General features: G+C 47.5%; 1 protein-coding gene and 1 long non-coding RNA gene across 3 annotated transcripts in view; one reads left to right on the top strand and one right to left on the bottom strand.

Annotated features, from left to right (window-relative positions):
* LOC310678547 overlaps positions 1-762 on the top strand; it is a 206,937-nt gene extending 206,175 nt beyond the window's left edge. Inside the window, exon 3 of the long non-coding RNA XR_014511837.1 lies at positions 752-762. This is a non-coding gene — a long non-coding RNA (uncharacterized lncRNA). The remainder of the gene's footprint in view (positions 1-751) is intronic.
* Positions 1-23,017, bottom strand: part of FGF12 (fibroblast growth factor 12) — a 226,293-nt gene that overhangs the window by 101,193 nt on the left and 102,083 nt on the right. The gene's annotated exons all lie outside the window — the stretch shown is intronic.

The raw sequence follows: 23,017 nt of genomic DNA, 5'->3' as shown, positions 1-23,017 counted from the left end.
GCAGAGTTAAACTGTGGAACTCTCTCCCACTGGCCGTGATGACCACAGACATGGATGGATTCATTAGAAGATTGGACAAATTCAAGGAGCAGGAGCGGGCGATTGATGGGTACTAGCCCAGGATGGATCTCTCAGCAAGAGAGCATGGCCTAGTGACCTGCCCACCTTGCTGGGTCTGGATATTTCCCAGAATATCCCTCCGCAGAAGCAGGAAAAACGGAAGGTGTTTGGTTTAAGTGCAAAGTCCTGCTGTCTTCTAAGGCACAATGCTGCCCCCTTGTGGCTCTAAGAGTCCCTGTCCTGAGTCTTGCTCTAGGAAAAGATCTCATTCATCCTGACCTACTTGGGCACAGCTAGCATGGAGGTTATGCCTGGTCTTCACTGAGTGTACTTTCTGAGTTCTTTGTGGGAAGGTCACATGACGATGAAGATTCAGCCTGCACCCATCCTGATTTGCTTTGTGGAGTGTTTGCATGTCTGCCAGTGAGAGATTCATCCTTCCCCTCATTTATGAAAAGTCCTCTTTTTTAAAAGTGTATGGTTGTACTATGGCAACAGAATGATTTAATATAAATTTCCATCACGAGGTGGACAGCCTTGGCAGCCTGGAGCTGACCTTGGGCTGATCACCATGTATGTGACACATAAACCATTTTGACACACCATCGCTGCATGCATGCGGAAGTCAGAAATGCAGATTTAAGAGACATGCATTTGTAAGAACATTGCCTGCTGGATCAGGCCAAAGGAGGCCCATCCAGTCCAGAATCCTGTTCTCGCAGTGACCAAACAGGTGCCCAGTAAGGTAAAGTAAGGTAAAGGCTTTGAAGACACTCGAACTCAAGACGCAAGGGAGAAACGTGCTAGGAGGAAGGCATGCTTGGCAAACCGTGATCAACACCCGCCCGGAAACCAATGTCCCCACTGTGGAAGGACGTGTGGATCCAGAATTGGCCTCCACAGTCACTTATGGACTCACTGTTAAAACCGTATTTATGGAAGACAATCTTACTCGCTAAGAGGGATCGCCAAAGAAAGGTAAAGGACCCCATGATGGTTAAGCCCAGTCGAATTCAACTATAGGGTTGCGGAGCTCATCTCACTTTCAGGCCGACGGAGCCAGCATTTGTCCACTGACAGCTTTCCAGGTCATGTAGCCAGCAGGACTAAACTGCTTCTGGAGCAACGGGACACCGTTATGAAAGCCAGAGCACACAGAAATGCCGTTTACCTTCCTGGCACAGCAGTGCCTATTTATCTACTTGCACTGGTGTGCTTTTGAACTGCTAGGTTGGCAGAAGCTGGGACAGAACAACGGGAGCTCACCCCGTCACGGGGATTTGAACCACCGACCTTCTGATTGGCAAGCCCAAGAGGCTCAGTGGTTTAGACCACAGCGCCACCCGCATGCCCAGTATAGGAAACCAGCAGGCAGGATTCAAGCACGAGAACACTCTCCACTCCTGTGGTCTTCAGCAACCGGTATTCAAAAGCATTGCTGCCTCTGAATGTGGTGGTACAGTCCTGACATCCTGGCTAGTAGCCACCGATAGCCCTCTCCTCGTCCGTGAATTTGTCCAAACATCTTTGGAAGCCATCTAGGTTGGCCATCACTGGCTCCTGCGAGAGGGAGCTTCTTATGGTCTTTTTGGTGCTTCCTTGCATGATGGAAGCAGGAAGGCCTCCAAAGACCAGTTGCTCTTGTCCCTGGACCTGCTTCTCATAATGGGCCCTGTGAGAACAGGATGCTGGGCTAGATCCTGGCCCCCTTTGGCCTAGCAGGCTCTTCTGATGCTCAGTGGCTGCTAGCCATGGTATTATGTCCAAAAGCAAGGTGAGCCATCCACCTGTCTTGTCGCCCAAGACCCAGTTGGCTGTCTGCATTGGCTTAGTAAGGTGAAAGCTGTGCGAAGCGGCCAATATTCAGACCCTGCTCTGGTATACAAACCCTCAGCCCAGCCTCAGGCCCAAAGACATCTTCCAAGGATGGGCAGCAGGCCACACTGCAGGTGCCCAGAGGACCTGGATGGTGGCCAGCCAAGACGGCCTCACCATCGCTCAGGTCTCCCGAGGGAAAGTGCTCTGCTTTAATCCATTTAGCACAGGACCCTAGACCCGTAAATCTTCCCAAGTACCAGGATAAGAGCTTGTTGAGGCTGACCTCTTGCTCCTTCCTTGGTGTAAGAGTAAAGCCACGTTTGGCTGGTGGCCAAAGGGAGCTTCTGCCAGCCAAGGGATCCCCCCACCGATGCCGGGGCAAGGAGTCTGCCCAGGCATCTCTGTCCACACAGAGATACGTCATCATCCTTTATGCGGAGAGGGAGATGGGGAGAGAGGAGTCACTTCCTCTCCACAAAGCCACCTAACAGAATCCTGGCTTTTGTAGAATCACAGAACTGCAGAGTTGGGAGGGACCCCCAAGGGTCATCTAGTCCAACCCCCTGCAATGCAGGAGTCACAGCTGAAGAAACCCCTGGCAGATGGACATCCAACCCGCCAAAGGAGACCATTCCACAGCCAAACAGCTTTCGCACTCAAAAAGCTCTTCCAAAGGTTTAGTCAGAATCTCCTGGCTTGTCATTTGCACACCTTCCAGCTGGTCAATATCCCTCAGAAAATGGGGTACCCAGAACTGGACACATTCCTGTTCCTTTCTTCAAAATAGTGCAGTTCCTTTCCTGACATTTTCATGCCACCTTTCTTTCATCCTTGGGCGTAGCCAGGATTTCTGTGGAGCAAGACATTTTTAAAGGGGAAGCAGAACCAAAATGATTGGTCAGTTTGTTAAGTATTTATATTGTTTCGCTTGATCTGGGGGAGGGGGGGACAGCTGCCCCCGTACACCCCCTGGCTATGCCCATGCTTTCATGACAGAGCCCAAGGTGGTAGACATGTTCTTCCCAGACAGTCAGCCACCCAGGACCTCAACAGACCCAGACCTGCTTGGCCCAAGCAAAGTGGGGGCCTCATGTGCCTCCACCCCACACCCTTTTCTGAATAGTCCAATTCTGGAAAATGATTCCAAGAAACTCCACAACTTCCTTGAAGATTTTTCCCTTTTCTTTTCTGCAGGGCCAGTTGGCACAGTAAAAGGTCTCGCCTCGCTCAGTTCATCTTTCATATAAAAATAAGAGGACCCTGCTGGATCAGGCCGGGGGGGGGCATCTTTTCCAGCATCCTGCTGCCACAGTGGCCACCCAGTTGCCCCAGTAGCAAACCTGCAAGCAGGATTTGAGCACAAGAGCAACTGTCCCCTGCTTGTGGACTCCGGCAAGTATAATTCAGAAGCATCACTGCTGCCAACCTTGGTGGCAGAGCACAGCCATTGTGGCCGGGAGGCTCTGGTGACCATGAAGATGCCCAGTCCTCTTCGTTTCTCAATGGTCCCTGGAAATGTTCTACCAGCACATGTAAGTGATACCCTGTCCACATATGCAGATCCAGAATCAGGGGGGAGTCCTTGTTGCAAATGGTATCTGCAAATGGTATCTCCCACTGTTCAAAGTGGGAGAGAGGACTCTGTGGCCCTCCAGATCCCATCAGCCCCGCAAGCTAGGTCAAAGGTCAGGGATGATGGGAGTTGTAGTCCGGCAGCCCCTGGAAGGCATCAGTTGCCCACTCCTCATCCAAAGGAAGAATTGCATTCCTGCCCCCCACCAGCAAAATATTCCTGTGGGAATGTTAAGGAAAGTAGGAGAGGATATATTGTTTTGATATGATCCCTCCTCACTCACGCTAGTGAGTCAACAGCAGAGCACATTCCCTTTGCAACTTCTCGGAAGCAAGTTGATGATTCGTTAGAATCCTTTAATTAAGCAATCCTGTCTGGCTTGTCTAGTCTGACTTGTTGCTGGTAAGTTTCCCCTTTTATTTCCCTCTTAAAATAATAACAACACAACACAGTCTTCTTGAAAAGTAAGAATAGAGTAGTAGTAATCTGAAGGCAGGGTTTATCTTGTGGTTAAAGCGAAAAGAAGTGTGAGCTACATCTCAGGCTTTCTGCATGTGGGCTCCATCCTATGTGAAAGTTGAGCCATGCGCTGGCTAAGAGCCAGGAGAGTCCAAGAGTAAGAGAGGAGGAGCGTAAGGGTCCAAGAGAGAGATGGTTGTGTGGCCAGCCCTTTTACCTGGTCAGCTAGGGTCATGCCCAAGTAGATACCTGGTCACACACAGGGGGAGGTCATGCACAAGAAGTCCCCCCTGTCTGGAGCCACATTTCCCTGGGTGTCCATTCCAGAGAACAGGAAAAGGTTGCACTTGTCTGCTATAGTAATAATACACCCCACAATTCCAAGCTTTGAGTATATAGGGAATTAGATATCCCTGCTGTAAATGTCTGAGCATGGGAAACAAATGCACATTTATTGCACACACACGGCCCCCAATTGCACAGAAAGATTAGTGTGGACATTTGAGCATTTTATGCTGTCTAGAAAAGGCAAAGTTCCGCCATCTGGCGGCCAAAAGGGAAGAGAGAATTTAGCAAATGATACAAAGATTTGGAACTGGAAAGACACCATCCATGCGAGAGTCCCAGTGTTACTTTCTCCAGACTGTGCATTGTTTTATTTACTTACGAATAAATGTTACTGTTTGCTTTTAATTGCAATGACAGTCCACATGAAATATGCATGTGAGTAAATGAATAGGTATCTGAATAGCACTCAAGGACCAATCTGATTTGTTTACACCAGCCTGTAAAAGTTCATCCTAGTTCTATTTCCATTACGCCTCTGCTTTTCTGAGATTCATTTCCTTTTGGCTTCTGCCTCCTACAGAAAGTGTTTACAGACCTCTCTCTCTCTCTCTCTCTCTCTCTCTCTCTCTCTCTCTCTCTCTCTCTCTCACAGTTCCCCACTGGGGGATGTGGCGGTTGCTGTGGTGCCAGGAGGGCAACAAGCGCTGGCAGGAAGCCGGGAAGCCTCCACGGACAGAAGGGAGGGAAGGGGGCGTCAAAGGCGAGAGCGGACGCAGGTCTCAGGCACGGAAGGTGCAGCACCGCCAGCCAAAGAGGGAGAAAGTGCCCCTTCCTTCACCGAATCATAGGGTGGTGGGGTGGAGAGGAGCCTCAAGGGGACATCTAGACCAGCCCCTTGCAAGCCAAGAGTTACAGCTGAAGGATCCCTGGCAGATGGCCCTGAAACAGAGGTTGGATGGCCAGCTGTCAGGGGCTGTGATGCCTCCATTGCAGGAGGCTGGACTAAATGACTCTAGGGATCCCTTCTACTACTTTCCTCCTTGATGCCTCCAGGCTCCCTCATCTGCCCCTCTCCTCCCTGTCAGGAGCTCGTCCTACACTCAAGTAGGACCCTGGCAGAGACACATGCCTGACTGGCATGTTCTCTCCTTCCTTTTGGCAAAGCTCGTCTCCAGACAGCACACTAGCAAGTGGAGGAGGGTTCCTGGGGGCCATCTAGTCCAGCCTAAGAAGTGTCAGGAGCTCGTCCTACACTTGAATAGGACCCTGGCAGAGACACATGCCCGATTGGCATGTTCTCTCCTTCCTGGTCGATCGTTCGGGAGATTCAAAAGCTTTCTTCAGCCCAAACATCACAGCGACCGATGCCAACAGACACCAGCACACTTAGGGATCTGCAGAGTTTGCGCATTTTTTTGACAGACCTCAGCAACTCAGCATTTTGGCTAATCTACTTTATTTACATCTAACCACACACGGAGCACTGCAACATGGCTCCCTCTCTCTCTAGCATCAGACAGCAAAGAGAGAAGGAACTAAGGACAATAGTCCCGCTTCACGGAACACAGTAACACAAACATCCTGTCTCCATCACTTCCCACTCTGTGGAGTCAAAACATATACCGTCATGTGAAAGACAACAATCCCATGACTGCAATCACGGAGCAGGAATTCTAACATTCCCTGCCTAGAGGATGTTCCTCCTTCTAAACTGGGGTGTGTGGGGTCTTTTCCTGTGGGGCTGGGTTGTTGCGATTGTTGGTGGTTTCTGTAACCTTATCTTAGGTTTGTGTAAATGTGATTCATGTGATTCATGTGGAAATCATTTGGTTTGGCTGCGTGTTTCTTAATGATTCTTTTATCGTGGACGACTACTTTCAGTACGCCATAGTTTCTTTCCATGTTGTAAGCTGCCTTGCACATTGATTGAACTGTGGAAAGGTGGCCTATGAATAAAATTAGGCAGGTACAGGGCCGGATTTAGGTTTGATGTGGCCCTCAGCTCCTGAAGGTAATGGGGCCCTTGATACGTCCAGCTGTCCTTTGTCCACAACAAATGGCCGCTGTTTTTTGTGTTGAATATATGCTATATGGTTATTTATAGACCTAATAGGTCCATACATAACACAAAACACTGTTGCGGTATGTAGGTTTTATTCTATTTGTTTTTTTATCTTATATTTTGTTTTGTTTTTTTCAAGTAAATTTTTATTATTTTCTTTGGATATTCTTTTCCTAACAATCCTTATTGTTACCATATATTCCCTTTGACTCTACTGAGTCTTCCCTCCCTCCCTGCAATTGGTATATTTATCACATTCTTATCACATACATTATTCTTATATCACTACTGGGTTTTTTATCTTATATTTTGGAAATGTACATCCAGTTTGCTTTCCTTTTAAATGTTTTGGGGCCCCCAAGAGAGTGGGGCCCTAAGCTAGAGCTTCTTTAGCTTATACGTAAATCTGGCACTGGGTATGTAGGGAGGCCCTTTGTGAGGGTGTCCCCTCCTTGCACCCTCCAGGACTGAGGGGGCCCTGAGCAAAGCACCTTCTTGTGGGGATGGCCCACCCCCTCCGTGTCTCTGTCTCTCGCTGCCAGTTACATCAACATGCACAAGGAGAACCTGCTGAATCGGGCCAAGGGCCCCTCTGGTCCAGCCTCCTTTCCCCACAGTCAGTGGCACAGTGGGGGCTGGGGGGCTCCGCAGCCCCAGGTGCACTTTTTGGAGGGGGTGCAACCAGGTGCCCCCATGGCAGGATCGTTCATTGGAGCCTGGCTCCAGGGTGCGAGGGAGCAGCCGAGGCAGCCATCTCACACCCGGCTGCAGCAGTTCCACTCCCAGGCAGTGGCACAAACTCCAGCGGCCCCTGGGGGCCCCAGACACCCACATTTTCTTTTGCTGTGGGTGCCCAGCCTCCGCCGCCCCCAGTGTCACTGTGGTGTGCTGCGAGCTGCCGCCAACTGCCACCTTACCTCCTGCGCCCCGGCCACCGGGCTGGGGCCCGTGGCTCCACCGTGTGGCCTCTGTTGGGGCCCACTGCGGATGTGCTTCTAGGGTGCAGCTACAGCTGCAGAGGGTCCCCACAAAGGCCCCATGGTGGAAGTGCAGCTGGGAGTCATTTTGGACTCACTGCTGTTCATGCAGGTGTAGGTCAATTCTGTGTCCAGGGCAGCAGTTTACCAGCTCCATCTGGTACGCAGGATGAGACCCTTCCTGCCCACAAACTCCTTCACCAGAGTGGTGCATGCTCTGGTTATCTCTCACTTGGACTACTGCAATGCGCTCTTTGTGGGGCTACCTTTGAAGGTGACCCGGAAACTGCAATTAATCCAGAATGCGGCAGCCAGACTGGTGACTGGGGGTGGCTGCCGAGACCACATAACACCAGTCCTGAGAGATCTGCATTGGCTCCCAGTACATTTCCAAGCACAATTCAAAGTGTTGGGGCTGATCTTGAAAGCCCTAAACAGCCTTGGTCCAGTATGCCTGAGGGAGCGTCTCCACCCCCATCGTTCTGCCCAAACACTGAGGTCCAGCTCCGAGGGCTTTCTGGTGGTTCCCTCCCTGCGAGAAGCCAAGTTACAGGGCACCAGGCAGAGGGCCTTCTTGGTATTGTCACCCGCCCTGTGGAACGCCCTCCCACCAGATGTCAAAGAGAAAAATAACTACCAAACTTTTAGAAGACATCTGAAGGCAGCCCTGTTTAGGGAAGCTTTTAATGTTTAATAGGTTATTGTATTTTAGTGTTTTGTTGGAAGCCGCCCAGAGTGGCTGGGAAAACCCAGCCAGATGGGCAGGGCATAAATAATAATAAATAACAATGCACCCCGCATTGTGCCAACATGATGGCATGGTGCATGTGCGCTGGGGCCCAAGTATACACCGCTGCATGACCGCAGCATGACCCGGGGGTGGCGTTCAGGTGAGTTGGCGGCAGCAGTGCTGCCCCTCCACTCCACTGCGCTGCGGCTGCGCTTGCCCGTCTTTGGGAAGAAGGCAGGAGCAGTGGCATAGCATGGGTTGCTTGTGCCCAGGGCAAGGAAAGTATCGCAGAAGATTGGAAGAAATATATGAACTATTTGAAGAGCAACTGTAATCAGCAAATTACGCTAGTGGGACTACAAGAAGTTTCGTAAGGGAAAATATATGAAACATTGCAAAGTACAGAGAGAATAGAGACATTTGTTATGAGATTTAAATGTAATAGCGGAAGTAAGAAATGTATATTAAGTAAATCGACTGGAAAATTTTCAGATGTGATTGACGGAAGTAAAAAAAAAATGGTATAAGATATGAAAGTATGTTTAATTACTGTTGAAAATGATATGTTGAAAAAATAATTTAAAATTATATTTAAAAATAAATAAATAAAGGAAAGTATCGCAGTCCCTAAGGCAAGTATTGCAGCCTCCATGAGGTGCTGTCAGCGCTGTCAGACGGCCCTAAAAGTGTCTCCTCAGACTGGGGCATTGCAAAGGATACAAGACAAATGATAAAATTAACCAGCATTGATAGAATAAGGGAAGGTAGACAACTGAATAATGGGAAGATGAAGTCTTTTCCTTATGTACTCATCCTATTCCTGTGACTGTAATTTGTTTTAAACTGCTTTTAATAGTGAACTTTAAATTGCTGTAATATAATAATAATAATAATAATAATAATAATAATAATAATAATAATTTATTTCTACCCCACCCATCTGGCTGGGCTTCCCCAGCCACTCTGGGCGGCTTCCAAGAAAAGATTAACAATACATTAAAACACCAGTCATCAAAAACTTCCCTAATCAGGGCTGTAACCCAGTCTGGGACCTTGTGGGGTGAAGGGAAGGGAAGAAATCAAAGAGCAACTACAATGGTGTCACGTAATACAAATGATGGCTATATTCTTGGCAACATCACATGCTTGTGTACGCACAAACAAGGGATGTCTCAGGAAATAAGTACCAGTTTATTATGGACACACACGCACATAGGAAAATATTTGGTATTTTCCTGCCCCTTTACTTTTCTTCTAATTCTGAACCCAAAATTTAAAATAAATAAATGGAGTGGAACTAGTGCCAAGTTGGCAGATGAAGATGTTGGACTTTTTGGAGCTGGCTGACCTTACTGGAAGAATCCGCGATCAGAAAGAGGAGGAACATTAAGAAGAATGGAAGAAATTTAAGGAATATTTAGCAAAATAATATAATATAAGTAGAAATACTTGCAAGTACTAAATCTGGTTTAGGATTAAAGTATGTTGAATTGTATAATAATATGGATTGAGAATATTATGAAAAGAAAAGAAGCTAGTAATCTGAATAATGTTATTAGAAAGTGGATATTGGAAAATTGCTAAAATGAGCTTTAATGAAAATCAGTTAGGAAGGATTTGAGGAAGTCATTTAATAATGGAATTTAATTTGGATTTTTACCTGCAAGAAGTTTGGAATGTATGTTTGCTTTTCTTTTTTATATGTTTTGTTATTTGTTTGTTGTGTTTTATTTGTTATAAATTTTGAAAACCAATAGAAAAAATTTTGGGGAAAAAAGGAACTAGTGCTAAGAGACAAAGCTCCACCGGGCCACAAGGAGCCATCTCTCAAGACCGCAGAGCCCTGCGTTTCAGGGGTTGGACTAGATGACCCCTGGAGATCCCTTCCGACGCTCCGATTCTGTGATTCGACGAAACAGCACAGAAGTGTCGGCAGTGGCGTAGATTGGCCTCAGGGGGGCGCCAGATCCACGCTCTGCTGCTCCTTGGCACCTTGGGAGCGCATCTAACCTAATGAAGCCACAGCTCCCTTCAGACTAACGAGACCTGACAGCCAGGCTGCATTTGGGGGGAGAGGGGGGGGGGACAGAGAGCCGCACCTGGGAGAAGCTACCTGGCAGAGCTCCAGGTGAGGCAAAAGCATCCGCGGTTCTCAGGGATGCAACAGCTTGGTTTGAACGCAGTCTTAATGTTGTCCACCACCCTGGGATCTTTTGATACAGGGCAGTATTAAATGATAATTAATAATAATAATCAGAAAGTGAGGAGGAATTAAATAACCTTTTAATGAGGGTGAAAGAGGAGAGCGCAAAATATGGTCTGAAGCTCAACATCAAAAAAACGAAGATCATGGCCACTGGTCCCATCACCTCCTGGCAAATAGAAGGGGAAGAAATGGAGGCAGTGAGAGATTTTACTTTCTTGGGCTCCATGATCACTGCAGATGGTGAGAGCAGTCACGAAATTAAAAGACGCCTGATTCTTGGGAGAAAAGCAATGACAAACCTAGACAGCATTTTAAAAAGCAGAGACATCACCTTGCCAACAAAGGTCCGAATAGTTAAATCTATGGTTTTCCCAGTAGTGATGTGTGGAAGTGAGAGCTGATCGCCAAAGAATGGATGCTTTTGAATTCTGGTGCTGGAGGAGACTCTTGAGAGTCCCATGGACTGCAAGAAGATCAAACCTCTCCATTCTGAAGGAAATCAGCCCTGAGTTCTCACAGGAAGGACAGATCCTGAAACTGAGGCTCCAAGACTTTGGCCACCTCATGAGAAGAGAAGACTCCCTGGAAAAGACCCTGATGTTGGGAAAGATGGAGGGCACAAGGAGAAGGGGACGACAGAGGACGAGATGGTGGGACAGTGTTCTTGAAGCTACCAGCATGAGTTTGACCAAACTGCGGGAGGCAGTGGAAGACAGGAGTGCCTGGCGTGCTCTGGTCCAGGGGGTCACGAAGAGTTGGACACGAGTAAATGACTAAACAACAACAACAACAACAACAACAATAATAATAATAATAATAATAATAAAACAATAAGAGTGATTAGCAATAATTTAGGGCTTTTGAAAAGTTAAAACAACAATAGACTGAAAGGAGGTTAAAAAATCGCATCAACTTCCTAAACGTTTGAGTGAGCTCGTTTAAACAAGGATGTTTTTAGCAGATGCCGAAAAGAGTACCGTAAAGGAGCCTGCCTGATTTCAAGTGGCAGGGAGTTCCGAAGTGTAGGTGCTGCCACACTAAAAGACCAAGTTCTTACAAATGCAGAGCAGGTATAATGTGGTGCCTGTAACAGGACCAGTTCCACCGATCAAAGGAGTCAAGAGGGCATATTGTATTATTGCATATTGAGTATTGCGATCTCGCAGGTAAACTGGTCCCAAGATATTACCTACCATTATGGGAGAGACGATGGGCCTGTGGATGGGTAGAAATCTTTGGCTGGGTCTAACAGAGCTCTTCTTGGGTTCTTGAAGGAATGCAAAGGCCCTGTGCATAGTGGTTAGCATGCCAGACTGGAGTCTGGGAGCCCAGGGTTCAAATCCCCTCACTTGGCCACAAGACGCTCACTGGGTGACCTTGGGGGCCAACCACCATCTCTGAACCTAACCTACCTCACAGGGCTGTTGTGGGGATTAAATGTGGAGAGGAAGAACCATGTGTGCCACCCTGAGCTCCTTGGAGGGAAAGGTGGCGCACAGCATTGGGTTGGACTAGATGACCCTGGGGTCCCTTCCCGCTCTACAATTCTTTGATTCTGTGAAATGCATTAAGTGCAATAAAAGGAGGCCGCTCCTGTGGCCTGTTAAGGCCCTTCTCTGAAAACATGGAATTGTCCAGTGTGCTACGATCTACATTGGTTGGAAGCTGTGATTCCTGCATTGCATGGGGGTTGGACTGGATGACCTTTGGTGGGCCCTTCTACGATTGGATTAGCATAGACAAAAGTGCACGGAGAGGATGACAGGGTCACGTGGACCGCCATCAAGATGTTCACACTCAGCCATGCCCCTAAGCACCCTCTCTCTCACACACACACACACATTTATGAATCATGTCTGCTATCCTCTGCTCAAGCCTGCTCTAAATCAGATGTCAGCACAGACATTATCTAATTGGCATCAATCACACTCCAGCGCTAGACACGGAAGCTGCCTGCAAGGGAGTCTCAGGGAACGAGGCAGGGGCCAGATGAAGGAATCGGACAAAGTTTTCGTTTGACCCCCTTTTGTGTCAGACTCTTCAGAGAGCTGCAGCTGCTCTGCTTAAGATTCAGGCAGACTCCAGGACTGAACAGAACCCGCATTTCAAAGCGCCGCGGAGAGTGCTGAGCCCACAGTTGTAATCAGCTTCTTAATCTACTTTTTATCAGCTGCCGAGAGGGAGCGGCCTCCTCTCCTCCAAGTAATTGCGGGGTGTGGAGAGGACAGACACAAAAGGCCCCATTTGCTTGCAGAGAAAGACCCACTGTGGGCTTGTCAGCAGGTGGCCACTCAGGGTCTGTGGCTGGTGGTGATGTGGGAGAATCTCCCCGTTTTATTTAATCTCGGAATCTGTTGTGCACATTTAAGAGCTCTGCGGTCTGAAATCTCTGTACGAACTTTACCCCCAGTAGGAAAACAAAAACAGACTGTTTCCAAAGTTCTAGGTTTGTTGGAAGATTCAGAACAGATAAAATAGAGTCTTTAAACTAAATTTTGAGGTGGGGGAGAGAGACTATGACAGATGGCAGGGTACCACTTGCTACTAGTGTCATTGGTGCACAGAAAGCTGAGGTGATGCTCCAGAAACCTGCTAAAGGGCAGGAAACCACAAGAAGGAAGCAGCTGGAAGGAAAGACGAATGGTTTCATTTGTGTCTATACTAAAGCACAGAATATGAGAAAAAAGCAAGACGAATTTGAACTCTTAATACAGGGTGGTAAATACAACCTAGCAGGCATTACCGAAACCTGGTAGGATGCAACTCATAACTGGGATGTAGAAATTGAGGGGTGTTAGCGTACTTATTCAAAACGAATAAACAAGAAATCCATGAGAGTATATGGGTTAAAAGTGTAGGAGAGGGAAGCAACAGTGACCTTCCTGTGGGTGTCTACTATAGCCCGCCAAGCCAGAATGAAGTCTTCTATGATGCCTTCCTACAGCAGATTACCAAACACTCTAAAAGGAGAGATATGGTAATCATGGGAGACTTCAACTTCCCTGATATCTGTTTGGACTCAAACTGTGCCAAGAATGTAAAGTCTGACAAATTCCTCCACTACCTCATGGACAAATTCATTTCCCAGAAGGTAGTGGAAGCAAAGCAAAGCTCAGAGACTATGACAATGGAAAGTTTAGCAAAGAGTGGGAATCGTTTATTGTAATATGTGCAAAAATTCTGTCAACAAGTTGACACATTGGCAGGATTTTAAGTAGACAATTGCAAGTAGCAGAAAATTAGATAAAACTAGGGGAAATAACAATTGGATAAGTATGGAAACGCAGCAGAACTCTGTTTATATAAGGAAACAGAAGAGGATATTGGAGGGAAGTCTAGAGATTCAAAGAATCTCCAAGAGAAGGTTTGTGAAAATGTATCTGTGTATATCTAGATATATATACCTAGAAATGCGAGTTAATTTTTGTTTTTAATTGTGAAAACTTAACTGTAGAAAATTAATAAAAAAATATTTACAAAAAGAAGAAGGTAGAAGCAGCAGCAGCAAGGTGATCGTCTGTCTTGGACCTGGTCCTCACCAGCAGAGAGGAACCGATCATGTTTCACAACACAGAGGAAAGGGAAATCTGAGTGTAGTTGGAAAGCCTCCTGGACTTTAAGAAGGCCAATTTTTAAAAGCTTAAGGAGCTACTAGGTGAGGTTCCCATGGTAAGAAGTATGTAAAGAGAAGGGAGGCGGATGGGAGTTTCGAAAAGGAGAAATATTGAAGGCCCAAATGCAGACAATTCCAATGAGAAAGAAGAGTGGGAGGCATCTAAGGAAACCGGTTCGGCTGCATAAGGAGGTCACAGATGAGATGAGAGGTAAGAAGGGCATGTATAAGAAATGGAAGAAAGGGGGAAATCACAAAGGAAGAGTATACATGAGTAGCCAACAGTTGCAGGGGGAAAGTCAGGCGGGCTAAAGCTCAGGCTTGCAATAAAGATTAATAATAATAATAATAATAATAATAATAATAATAATAATAATAATAGAGTCTAATACCCTAACCACTACACCACACTGACTCAGTAGGTTACGAAATTATTCAGGCACAGACCACAGGCTCCGAAGCTGCCCCCTCCCCAAGCATCAGGGCTCAGAGTCTCCAAATAAGAGAGGGAGAAAAACCCCTTATCTCAGTGGTTCAGTCCCCAATGACTTGTCCATTTAAAAAAGGATCAGGTGCCAAGTAAAGGGAAAGTCCCTTCCCTGCCCAAGACTACCCTGGACAGCAGCTTCCTGCCAGAGTAGACAATACAGGGCTATATGGTTTAAGGCAGATTCCTATGGGCCTGCTTATGGTTAAACTCACCGGGCAAATGTTGCAGTCAGAGAACTAAAAAAATAAGACTGTGGGCGATTTTCAGAAGCGTGTCTCCTCAGCTGCCCAACTGCCTGGCAATCACTGCAATTGCACTCTCCAATTAAGACAAACAATCCTGAATACATTAACCCCCCCCTTCCCTCCTAAAAAGAAAAAATCAAGCCCCTTTTGTGTTATTCTTGCAACAGTTTCCAATCAACATCCCCCACCCCCCACGCCACTTTCAAGTGCAGAACTGAGCAGTCATCAGAAAGCCCGAGATGCCTGAACGCACCAACTGGAAGGGAGAGAGCAGGGAGCATGGAATCCTGGAATTGTAGGGTCAGAAGGGACCCAAAGGGTCATCTAGTCCCACCCCCTGAAGCCCCCTTAGTGGAAGTCTAAGAAGCATCCTGCACCCACACGCCCCTTTGAGCAACCACAGGCCAGGCAGCTTGATCCACAAGCCAATTACACTGATGTGAGAGTCGAAGACCAGATGTTTTTGACTACAACTCCCATCAGGCTCAGCATCCTACAGCTGTGCTGGCTGAGGCTGATGGGAGCTGTGGTCCAAAACATCTGGAAAACACTCGGCTGGAGAAGCTTGGCCAAAGGCTGTCTGAAGAGCTCTGCTGGGTCAGGTCGTGGTAGGCCATCAAGCCCAGCATGAGTTCCAATGCCAGTGGCTGCCCAGAGGCTCTGGGAAGAAGGCGACATGCACCCCAATTGCTCTCTCTCCACCCCAGCAACTGTCAGGGATCATCCAACCTTATGAAGACCAGGGCACAGCCAAAGTGCAGAATCCGCTAGCAAGTTCTCTCAAAAGCACCACGGGAGTGCCCAGCCTCAGCAACAGAGCACCTGAAGGAAGGAGACCCTGGATTCCACCCCTGGCAAGGAGCTCTGGGTTTCAGCCAGGTGTTCCCTCCAACTCTACCTGGAGACACTGGGGACTGAACGTGGTCTAGATGCTCTCCTGCTGAGCTATGGGCCTTCCCTGAGGCTGACCCAAGTCATTTTGCTGCCTGAGACAAAGGACAAGGTGGTGCCCCAAATTCACGTACAGAATCCACCCAGGCTGGCTGTTGACTCTTCCTTCAAAACTGCCAACAGGAAGGCATCCTCCACCATACGAGAGGACAGAAGTCTGTCTTAGGGGATGCAAGGCAGCAGACTTGGGGGCTGCCACTGCTGCCTCCTTCCTAGGATTTGCCACCTGAGACATTCCCCTCACTCTACCTACTGGCAGAGGGTGCTTGGACAGATAGAAAGGCTTTGTTGGGCCAGATGGCCCCTTCATGCAACTCACCTAGGGATGAGTTCATGTCTCTATTCAGATTTTCTAGAAGGCTAATTTCAAAGTTGGGTGGTGTGCTGGTGTCCAATGTAGATCATCACCAGCTAGAAAGTTCCTGGCTTCCTTTTTCTTAAACTCAAAAGGGTGTTGACTTCAGAGAAGGTTATTTGTTTTTTTTAAAAAAGTAATGCTTTAAATAAATAGGGATGGAAGAGAAGACTAACTGTTTCCTCCCCCGATTCTACTCCTTTATCTCCCCACACTTGTCAACGAGCCAGATGCTGGAGCAATTTAGGATTCATCTATGGAACAACTTTCACCTCAAAATAAATTCCTCCTCCTGCACCCGTTTTAATTGGGGGTTGTCTAGGCTGGGGAGATGTACCTTCTGTTCTCTAAGTGAGGCAATCCATCTCTAGTATATTGAGGTTGATCTGGAAGCTGCAGAATGCAGCGGCTTGACTGCTTGTATTGCATTGTGAAATCACTTCAAAATGCTTCATAGGAAGTGAAGAATCATCATTGCTGTGGTTGTCTGGAGGTAACCAATGTGGGACCTTCCAGAAGCTACTGGACTCCGTCTCCCCTCATCCCTCACCATTGGGAGTACTAAGCTGGCCTGATGGGAGCTGGGACTGCAACATCTTCTCAGGTATGGAGCCCCTAAGGCACTCAGGTGGTGTAACATCAGTAGCTGGAGACAGGGAACCAAAGAAGGAATGTGCTTCCCGAAAGATCCCACCAGGAAGCAGGCTGCTCCCATTGCTTGCCTTTCAAGATGGCAGAATGGCAAACCTTCATCTGAAATGCATACTGGGACCCTACTGGATCAAGCCAATGGTCCATCTTGTAGTCCATCTAGTCTAGTATGCCCGTGAGAAACCTGAAAGGAGGACCCAAGCGCAAGAGCCCGCCCCCCCTCCTGTGCTTTGCAGCAACTGGGATTTAGGAGCATTGCTGCCTTTAATTGTGAAGGTGGAGCAAAACTGTGGCATGTGATACATAAGTAGCAGTCAAGTACAACATTCCTTGTTTTCCTAGAGTGGACATGCGGGGGAATGTTTGGTCCAGCCAGTCGAAAACTTCCTGTTTCCTCCTGACTGGGACATACTTCCTTTTGCATGTGACTAGAGGTGGGTGTGACCTTACCTGTCCAGGTAACAAAAGGACAAGGCATGCAGCATTTCTCTCTCTTTGACTTTCTGTCATTGGAGCAGCTTTTAGCTAGAATTGCTCAGCCAACAGAGAACACTGGGACTGTCTCCATATGGGATAGATCCACATGTATATATTTTGTAACTATGTCTGCCTTCAGGGATCCAGCTATGAACTGATGATGTGAGTAAACGTCTTTTATATACTTTAAACAAGATTGTGGCGTGTTTATTCTTTTAAGAGGGATATAAGGGAACTTACCAGGAATCTAACATTGAGAGGCTTAAACGAGCCTGCAACCAGCTATCTGCTGTGTGTTTAAAAGGGGAATGTAAAACTCTGCTAGCGCAAGTTAGGAAGGATATTAATAAACAATATATCCTCTCCTGCCTCCTTGGACATTCCCACAAAAACCATCCTGGCTGGGAGTCATCCAGAGCCCTCTCCTTCCCCTCCACAGGTTTATCCAGTCCTCTTTTAAAGCCACCCAAGATGATGGCCATCACTGCCTCCTTTGCGAGCAAGTTTCATAGTTCAACTATGTGCCGTGCAAAGAAGGACTTATTCTTATCTGTCCTGAATCTTCAAACGCTCAGAATAATGTTTTGCATCGTATTTTGAAGAGTTGTCATGCAGGCTATTGAAATTGATTTTGGATGGGCAGGCAGGGCAGATTCTACGGACCGTCTCTACAGTGCTGGAGCTGCGGAAAGGAAAGTACTGAAGCCAATTGGTTTCTGCTCACAGCGTCCCCACTGACCCCTCTTTGGGAAATAGATTGGGCAGGATTTTGCATTGTTTTGAAAACCGGCAAAAGCTGCTTCTCCAGAGATGCAACGAAATTAGTGCCTCTATGCTGTACAAAACGAAACCCCTCCCAGACCATTGTCAACAAACCGTTGTCTGTCTTCAGCCTCAGAAAGAAAGGAGGATTCTTTCCCGACTCAGGCTGCTTTTCTTCAGCTTGAAGGAGGGGAGCATGGAAACGAAAGGGACAATTTTTTTGTCCCTGGAGGGTAGAGGCTGCAGTTCCCCAGAGAACCACCAGGAATCATGGACCCAAAATCGCAAGCAAGGAGGGGAGGCTGAAAGTCAACACCCTTAAAGCACCCATCTCCAAATCTTGATGTGAGTGACAGAGTATACATGAGATCTTGGAGACAGAATACGTAGCTCAATGAGGTTGCCAACCAGGTGTGTGGCAGCCATGAAAAGGGCAAATTATATGCAAGGAAAGGGGTAGGAAATAAAAATCCCAGTATCATAATGCCATTATGCAGCTATGGTGCAACCGCATTTGGAGTACTGAGTACAGTTCTAGCTCATCTCACTTCAAAAAAGGATATTGTAGAAAATGGTCAGAAAAGAAGGACCAAAATGATCAAGGGGATGAAGCGACACACACACATCCTGCCGGTGAACAAATGTTGCAGCATTGGGGACTTTTTAGCTTAGAGAAAAGGAGACCAAGAGGTGACAAGGTAGAAGTTTATAAAATAACGCATGGCATAGAGACATTGGACAGAGGAATGTTCCCCTCCCTGGTCTCATAGCACTAGAACTCATGAAGATCCAATGAAATTGAATGTTGGAAGATTCAGGGCACATAAGAATTGCTTTACACTACTCAGACTGGCTGGGGCAACCAAGGTACAATTAATAACACAGGGAACCTATTATGTACCTTCCTTATAAAAGGTAAATAATAATACATTTTATTTATACCCCGCCCTCCTCTGCCAAGACTGGGCTCAGGTCGGCTAACATCAGGTATAAAAACAATTGATTAAAATACAACTTAATAACAGGATTAAAATACAACTTAAAATGCAGCCTCATTTCAGTGGAAGCCCAGATCAAAAACTGTTTGGGGGGAGAAAACGTCAAATCTTCACCAAGGCCAACTATCCACACTGGTCCTACGTGGGCCAGAAAAAAGCCAGGGAACTCCCCAAATGAGACTTCCATCACAGAAGGAAAAAGGGAAAAGGAAAGAGGGGGAGGGGATCACTCCACACACCAAGGAGTGGCATGACAACATCTCCTTCCCTAGCGCCACCATCTGTCCCCGACCTGAGATAAAGGAGCGCAGCCATTGTTGGACTGCGCCTTGAATCCCCACTTCGGCAAGGCAGTGATCCAAAAGATCGTTATCAACCATGTCGAAGGCCTCTGACAAGTCTAAAAGAATCAGCAGTCGCAACCCGCCTCGGTCCAGTTGTCTACAGAGATCATCTGTTAGGGCAACCAGAGCCGTCTCAGTCCCATAACCAGGGTGAAAGTCAGACTGGAATGGATCCAAAGCTGATGATTCCTTCAGAAACCTACCAAGCTGTTCAGCAACCACTCCCTCAATTACCTTACCCAGGTACGAAAGATTCGAAACCGGGCAGTAAGTGGATAGATCTAAAGGATCTAACAATGTTTTCTTTAAGAGCAGACATACCACTGCTTCCTTCAGCTCCCCTGGAAATGCCCCTGACAGTTAAGTCCAGTCGCAGACAACTCTGGGGTTGCGTCGCTCATCTCGCTTTACTGGCCGAGGGAGCTGGCGTTTGTCTGCAGACAGTTTTTCTGGGTCATGTGGCCAGCAGGACTAAGTCGCTTCTGGTGAAACCAGAGCAGCGCATGGAAATGCCGTTTACCTTCCCTCCAGAAGGTACCTATTTATCTACTTGCACTTTTTGACATGCTTTCGAACTGCTGGGTTGGCAGGAGCAGGGATTCGAACCGCCGACCTTCCGATTGGCAAGTCCAAGAGGCTCAGTGGTTTAGACCACAGCACCACCCGCATCCCCCGTACCTTCCTTACTGTGACTTTTTGGAGCTGACAATATGGTAATGTGCATGCCGTGTGTTGTTTTGGTTTGCATATTATGTTTATGGTGTTACTGTTGAAAACAATAATGTCCACAGCATCCACGAAATGATCTCTCAAACTTTGCCCCTCTCAAATACACCAGCTTGCCCTCTGGCCCTGTGGGTGGCTGAGCAACAGGGCAGGGTATTTCCTCACATCTCCAGGGCTGCCTGCCTCCTTCCCTCCCCTCCTCACAAGGAGAACCAGCAAGCAGTTGCAGGCCTGGAGGAAATGAGCCACTTGAGGCAGGAAGCAGCAGTCTCTCCCTACAAGACCCAATCTCCTCGTTCCTGGCAGTTTCAGGGCAGAAGAGAAGCACACCCTGCTTTTATTATTATTGAGCCTCACGCATCTCCCTCTCCTTTCCTCTTGAGGGACCGTCTATTTATAGGAGGCTTCCGCCTGCAGATACAGTAAGGCTGACTGCTAGCAAAATACCGGCTGCTAAAACTATTTCAGGAGGCAGTGGGATCTCCCGGTACACATCAGAGCCAGCTCAATTCCGTGAGCTGCCCCTTTATGCCCCGAGAAGTCTGGAATTTCCCAACCTGCGTCTTGAACTCATGACCCAGGTCGCCATATTTTCTTCTGCCCCTGCTCTTGTGATGCTAACAGCCGGCTGTCACCCGGGAGTTAAGCTTCTGAAGCTTTTCCCGGTCACTTATTTCTACGCCGAGAAAAGCTTCACTTGGCAACATTTCTCCATGTCAGGCACAAGAACAGAGTCGGGGGCAAAATGTGGCAATGCCCCCCAGATGTTGCATTGGACAAATCATTGGAACATAGAGAATTGCCTTACACTCAGTATTGTCTACACTAAATGGCAGTTGCTCACCAGGGTCTCAGACAGGAGTCATCCACAGCCCTACCAGGGGTTCATAGGATTTCAGAGTTGGAAGGGACCTTGGGGGTCATCCAGTCTGACCCCCTGCAATGCAGGAATCTCAACTAAAGCATCCAAGACAGATAGCCATCCAAACTTTGCTTAAAAACCTCCAAGAAGGAGAGACCACCGCTTTGCCGAGGTCACTGTCAAACAGCCCTTATTGAAGTTCCTCCTGATGATTATTCAGAATCTCCTTTCTCGTTACTTGAAGCCATTGGTTTGAGTCCTACCCTCCAGAGTGGGAGAAAACAAGCTTGTTCCCATTCCATAATAATAATAATAATAATAATAATAATAATAATAATAATAATAATATATCATTTATACCCCGCCCATCTGGCTGAATTTCCCCAGCCACTCTGGGCAGCTCTCAATCAAGTGTTAAAAACAGTACAACATTAAATATTAAACCTTCCCTAAACAGGGCTGCCTTCAGATGTCTTTTAAAAATAGGATGGCTGCTTATTTCCTTGACATCTGATGGGAGGGCGTTCCACAAGGTGGGTGCCACCACCGAGAAGGCCCTCTGTCTGGTTCCCTGTAACCTTACTTCTCGCAATGAGGGAACTGCCAGAAGGCCCTTGGAGCTGGACCTCAGTGTCCGGGCTGAACAATGGGGGTGGAGACGCTCCTTCAGGTATACAGGACTGAGGCCATTTAGGGCTTTAAAGGTCAGCACCAACACTTTGAATTGTGCTCGGAAACGTACTGGGAGCCAATGCAGATCTCTCGGGACTGGTGTTATGTGGTCCTCAGGTATTTGAAGACAGCTACTATATCTTCCCTCAGTCTCCAGGCAAACATACCCAGCAACTTCAACCATTCCTCATAAGGCTTGGTTTCCAGACCCTTGATCATCTTCTGCTCCCATTCCAGCTTGTCAATATCCTTCTGAAATTGTGGCACTCAGGACTGGACACAGGACTCCAGGTATGGTCTGACCAAGGCAGAATAGAGTGGTTCTATGACTTCCCTTGACTGGACACTAGACAGTATTGCTGTTGAGATAACAACAGGTGCCCACTATTTGTTGTTTCCAGAAACAAATGGAGACAAGCTTCTGCAGCTGGATATGTCTTATCCACACACACAAACACCCTGGGAAAACCCGAAGTTTAGCACACTGAATCAGAACAAACAACCATCAGGTTTTCAGCGGATTGCCATTTGTCCCAATTTAGCTCTTAAGAGTGGGTTTCTGGAGGAAGGCAAAACTGCTTGGACCCCAAGCCTAGAAAGGGCATGAAAAGAAGGAAAACACTCAGCCCCCTCCTTTGTAGGCACAGGAGAAGCTGCAGTGTGGTTGAGCCCGAACTTGGATGTCCATTTGTATGGTTCTTAAACCTACTTGTTTGTTGCTTTTATTGGGTGATTGTAAATTGCCTTGAGACTTAGGCAAAACACAATTCAAAAGCAATATTACCAGTACCATTATTATCATTATTATTATATTATCAAAATGCCAAGATTTAATTGTAACCCTCACTGGAACCTCAGGTGAAAGGTGGTAAATAGAAATTGATGATAACGATAATCAATGATGGTGTTGCTCTTGTTAAACAATTGGGATTTGCTCTTGCAGATCACGTGGAGCCCTACCAGCAGATCCTGATCTCCCTTCCATCCTAGGGAATCTGGCATCCTGTCATGCAAACAGCAGCTGTAAAATTGTAAATGGGAGCCCACGTGAAGCTCTCTTCCTCTCCCTAATGCAACAGAGAAATGCCTGAACAACTCTGGTTAGATTTAACCGTTCGCCAAAGAAACAAGGGTCCGAAAGCTCTCTGTACGTTGAACAGTGCTGTGGAGGTGAGAGTTAAATCGTATGTGCGCAAGCCCTTCTTGGCATCCTGCGCAAGTGTCAGGAGGAGACTGAAGCCCCAGAGGCTGGGCCTTGAGACGGGGAGGGGAGACGGGGTCAGGAGGCATGGCTGACACAGTTGGCTGAGGAGACGCCATCTGCAGCAGACAGGATGGATTAGCACACTGAAACCGAGCCCAAGGTGGGACCCTGCCAGCCCCAGCTGTCCTCTGCTACTACAGCACGCACGCAATCAAGGACAGACATGCAAAGCTAGAATCAAAACCAACCACCAACAGAACCAGAGAATTGTAGAGCTGGAAGAGATCCTCTAGTTTAACCAAAAGAGACCCTGGCAGATGGCCACCCAACCTCTGCTTAACCCCCCCCCCCCCAGGCAGGAGAGCCCACTACCTTCCAAGGGAGTCCATTCCAATCTTGAATGGCTCTTATCCTCAGAAAGCTCATCCTAATGTTCAGTTGGAAACCCCTTTCCTGCCTTTTGATCCCAGTGGTTCAGGTCCTGCCCTTTGGAT

This window comes from Podarcis tiliguerta (genome assembly GCF_965153285.1).
Source record: "Podarcis tiliguerta genome assembly, chromosome: 5".
In the NCBI taxonomy this organism is placed as follows: Eukaryota; Metazoa; Chordata; class Lepidosauria; order Squamata; family Lacertidae; genus Podarcis; species Podarcis tiliguerta.
Note: the sequence above shows the minus strand (reverse complement) of the source record. Positions and strands in the feature narration are given on the sequence as shown.